This window comes from Stylophora pistillata, chromosome 1, assembly GCF_964205215.1.
Source record: "Stylophora pistillata chromosome 1, jaStyPist1.2, whole genome shotgun sequence".
Taxonomy (NCBI): domain Eukaryota; kingdom Metazoa; phylum Cnidaria; class Anthozoa; order Scleractinia; family Pocilloporidae; genus Stylophora; species Stylophora pistillata.
The window spans coordinates 24,348,988-24,353,979 of record NC_142519.1 but is presented as its reverse complement, the minus strand read 5'-3'; the positions used below and the strand labels follow the sequence as shown (position 1 = coordinate 24,353,979).

General features: G+C 35.5%; 1 pseudogene across 1 annotated transcript; it reads left to right on the top strand.

The window, feature by feature from the left end:
* Window positions 1–325: 325 nt before the first annotated feature.
* LOC111331184 (uncharacterized) lies at window positions 326–1,890 on the top strand (annotated as a pseudogene). Its single transcript, XR_015993232.1, has 2 exons — window positions 326–661; window positions 1,359–1,890. The product of XR_015993232.1 is annotated as an uncharacterized LOC111331184 (transcript).
* Window positions 1,891–4,992: the final 3,102 nt, after the last annotated feature.

Genomic DNA, 4,992 nt, shown 5'->3' with positions numbered 1-4,992 from the left:
GCGTTCCCAAATTTAATCTTAATTTTATGAGGAACTCTTTTACTTATAGAGATTTTGCACAGCAGCCATGTTGGATGGCAGGAACAATAGATTATTTTAACCAAGGGAAAAAATTTTTCTTTCTTATGCAAAATATTTTCATTGTTCCTGCCATCCAACATGGCTGCTGTGCAAAACCTCTATAGGTGCACTCAACTTTGGAATAGACTTCCAGAAGAAGTCAAGCTGGCCGACGATGTTAACATTTTTAAGTCTAATTTTAGATTAATTAATTAATTAATTAATTAATCTAATTTTTAAATCTAATTTTAGCGCTTCAGAAATTGCCGTTTTGACGGAAAAAGTCGAAGAAAACCTTTCGCTGATTCAAAGCAAGTTTACCAACAGCGTCACCAATCAGAAAAAATGAAATGTGGAAAAAAATCTCCGATGCTGTAAACGCTGTTGGTGTGGCAAATTATGCGGACAACAGCCGAAGTTCGCGAGAAGTGGCGAAACTTGCAGGCGCAGGCAAAGAAAGAATTCAATGAAATGACAAAGGAGCAGAAGAAAACTGGTGGAGGGCCAGCTCCGAAGATGCCGTCGGCATTAACAGCCAAAGTTATTGACATTTTTAAGGAAACACCTGCTTTCACCGGCCTCGAGGGTTTCGAGTCCACTGGTAAGGATTTTAAAATATCCTTTTATCACTTTAAACATGAAAGTAAGTACTTCTTTCTTTAAGAATGATTTAGTTTAAGTATTGTTTACAAATACCAAGATAAATTTTCGACATGTTCGGTTTTGAATGTTTAAAGAAACATAATTTACGCTACATGAACAACAGCTACAGCAGCGGCTGGTATTGTTTATATAATAACTGGTTGTGTATACAAAATGTCACGCAACCAACGACGCGCATAATATTCCGAAACCTGCCAAAGCTTTGTACCAAGACATTTTAATTTGTTGTTGAGCTTGCTATTTTTCGTGTCTCCCAAAGCTTCACAGAAAAAGAACGCGCTTGAAACAGAGCAGCAATTTCTCTTTTGAAACATGCTAAAGGAAATAACAAACTACTTTAACAACTGTCTCAATGGTAAATGTTCATAATATTCGCTAGAATTTTAAAATGACTAATATTTACAAGGCTATAAAGATTTTAAAAAAGTAAACCTAAGCCATCTTCAGGGTCATCTGAAGATGGCTTAGTGCCGAAAACGTTTGGTTTTTTACTTCTTTTAAAAACCTTTTCAGCCTTTTAATGTTAGGTAAACACTTACTGCGTGTTGAATCTTGTAATGATATAAAATTAATTAGTTGAAACAAAAGGTTACTTTTTATCACTAATATTTGGGGATGGAATTTTTATTTTTTAGGCCCTGAAGCAAACCTACCCAACTGAGGCAGCTGAACAAGTTGTAACCACAGTGCAGGTTAACAACAGTTTCTTTGAACAACTGCAGGAAGCTATACAGGATGGACCGAAACCTCAAGAAGTCAAAGTGGTTAATGCTCAAAAAGCAGAAAATCAAAGCAAAAAAAATAAGAGAAAGATTACCCAAAAAGACATTCTTGAGGAGCAATACAAAGCTCTAATTGCCAAGCAAGAAAATTTACGTTAAAAAAAGGAAACTTGAATTAGAAGTCTCTCTTTTGGATCAAAAAGTATCTTCAGTCCCTGGTTACCAAGTTTCCATAAATTTAAGTCCGTAAGCCCTTAAAAGAGTACCTGTTCCCAAAGCATCTTTTTCACAAATCTTTGCACTTGTTCAAAACACATTGCGCCTTCTTCCGCCTTTCTTAACCATATCTTGACTTTTTATAAGCTGAAAAAGTTTTGAAATGTAGCCATTATCTGTCACATGACTGAGCTAGTGAAATAATCAACAAAATATTTTTATGTAAATACTGAAAAAATAAACATGTCATATAAAGAAAGTATCCACAATTTATCTGTCACAAAAGAAAACATCAAGCAGACTGAAAAATTAAACCACAAGAAAGCGTTTTAAAGCCTTCCTGCAGTTCTTCTTCAGGGAAGTTGTTGCTTGCCTGGTGCAACATTTCTTTCCAACCAATCAATTTACCCCATCTAAACTCTGGAAATAAGATTGTGGGAAAGACAAACAAAAGTGTAAAGTTTTCTTTCTTTAATTAACTTTCATGTCGCAATAAAGATTGTTGAAATGGCTTCGTGGAGTTTTTAGGCAAATATCAGAAAACAGTTTTTAAACTATAAGAAAATTAATTCTATCCTCCTAAAAACCAATTTACACCATGCAACATTCTTGTGTCACTTGCATCAAGAAAAATCTATACACATTTTTCAGCATTAACTATCAACTAAAGCCACAACATGTTGCAGCATTTTACAACATGTTTCAAAATGCTATGGCATATTTTGTGCTGCACTTATTTGTGACGAGGCTGAGTAGCTGTGATAAAGACTACACAATAAGTTGTGGGGTGAGAAAAAAATTACCATTTAAATCAGTTCCTAACATAATCACAATCAATAATAGGTAGCTGCCAATGGTAGTATTTTTCGGCATCGATATCTTTGCCGAGACATTCTTTTGTTTGCTATGTAAAGCAGCCTTTGCAGGAACTGCATAAGGAGAATAAGAGTAATATCTAAAGACCCAATATTGCCCATTAAGCACTGCATGCTGCAATCCCTTGACGACCATTTTTGTGATGTTGGAAATTCTGAGGGCTCTTTTGTTTGCCGCCAGAATAGAACTTAAAAACAATAGACACCTCACACCTGTGAAACCAAAACAACAGAGGGGTTCGAAACCTAATGGCCACTACAGGGTCTTCACTAGGCAAGGGCAAAAAATATATCCAAATAAACATTAAAAGTAGTCAATAAGCTGAGCAATATGAAATGATTGCTTGTTTCTACAAGTGTCTACACTTAAGTAAGAATTCCAAGAAAATTAAACAAACTGTTCCCTCGATCAATCATGAAACGGTGTGTTTATTTCCTTTTCTTTCAAATTAAAAGCTCTTTTCAATTTTTATTAGCTTCCACTGCTTCCCAGGAAATGCAAAGCAAGGAGTTGGAACATACATGTATTTCTATGACTGAATGAAGACAGACTGTTTTTGTTTATATTATAGCAGACAAGATATTTTACTTTGAATTGTATTCATCATAAGAGGCTGCACTACAAATTTACTGTTTTACATTAGCAAGAAAGATAGATACTCAGGAGCCTTTTTTAAAAGTTGAAATAGCTGAGCATCTTAAATACTTCTTAATGAGTGATCGAGACAGACTATTTTGCAACCTCTTGGAATTCTTGTGGTTTCTTTCTGTATCTCATTCGCAGAGTACACAAATTCCACAAGTCAAAATAGAATAAAAAATGCTTGTGGCATTTTGACCCTCACAGTAGATCTTTTAGTTAGACAAAAAATGAACAAATATCAGGTGCCACAGATGAAAAAATGGTCCTGCAGGGATGAAAAAATGTTGTTCTTGTTTTCTGATGATTTCAAATATATGTTTCATTCGCCAATTCAACAGGCCTCAGTTTAAAACTAAACTTGTCGGAATTTTTTAAACGACAACTTCTTGTTTGAACTGTCTGCCATTACCATATTATGTTCCAGCTGAGGTGCATGGAGAGGGCCAGATCGAATGACAAAACAGATTTTTAGAAGAAATTTTATTTCACGCTATTTTAAGAGGTTACAGCAAAGATTTCTGTAGACTTCAAAAGTAAGAATAAACGAGAAACAACAAATTACATACAAAATCAAAAGTAAAATGTGCGCAGTGACCAAAAGGAGCTTAAGCTTTCGAGTTGACAGCGGCGTCAAAGAATCACAAGCGCAATCTTGCATGTGCATAAGAAAATCTCAACCAAAAAATGTTTGACAGATGTGGTCCCTTAATGACAGACCTTGTTGAGGTCCATGGTAGGGATCAACATCTACCAGCTCATCTACCTCCTCATCCTCCATCGGCTCGTGTAGCTGTAAAGCAAGGTTGTGCAACACTGCACAAGTGCCTACAATCATGCAAACTTTTTCGGGTGCCATTCTTATTTCCGAATGCAACACATGAAAACGCCTTTTCCATCGGCCAAACGTTTGCTCGATCACCACTCTTGTTTTGGCGTGAGCGTCATTGTAGGCTTCTTGCGCTGCACTTCGTGAGATTTAAATGTGATGCCTCATGTCAATTATGCTTTATACTTAGAATAAGTTGTTTTTTTATAAAATAAAATTCTGTTACAAATGAATTTCGCTTTCTACTTTCTTTAAATGGTATTGTTTATTTTAAAATATTTAGTAGTTCCACGATCATACAGTTTGTAATTTCTTTCTTTCTCGCTTTATTTTTTGCTTTCTTCCTTTCTTTAATCCGTTCTTTCTTTTCAGCTTTTCTGCATCCTTTCTTTTCTCTTCGGAATCCCGAAATAAGGCAGCACTCACCAAATGTGAATTAGGCTAGTTTATTTATGCTTTTGTGCAGCCTTGCCAGACAAGCTGCTGGCGAAGATTTTAAAGGAATTTTCTGTTAAAGAAATAGGGAGCACGTTATGCCTTGTATGCAAAAGATAGAAAAGGATTTCGCACAACAACATGTTATAGAGAATGCTTCCTCTTTGTAACATATGCTTATCTTTGGCGCGCTTGTAGTTGTGCGAGCCTCGTTTTCAGACAGAGGAAAAACCAGGCGCCATCTTGATAAACAAAAACTCAAAGCAGTTAGTCCGAGAGTTGTTTTTATTTCACTTAAACCAACCTGAATAAATACATTACACTCTTGATGAATGGAACATTAATTATTTAACTGAAAGTAATTTACTGAACATCATGTCACATTCTTCGGGGTTCGTTTACTTGTCAATGAAATATATTCCAGTTGAATCAACTGCTATCAATGCTTTACAGAACAGTTTAATGTACGCCACAAAACTAGTACATTTGAACTTAAGTGGCGGACCCATAACCTCAATTGGTTTTCTTTTGATTGAACCAGTTCCACTTCTT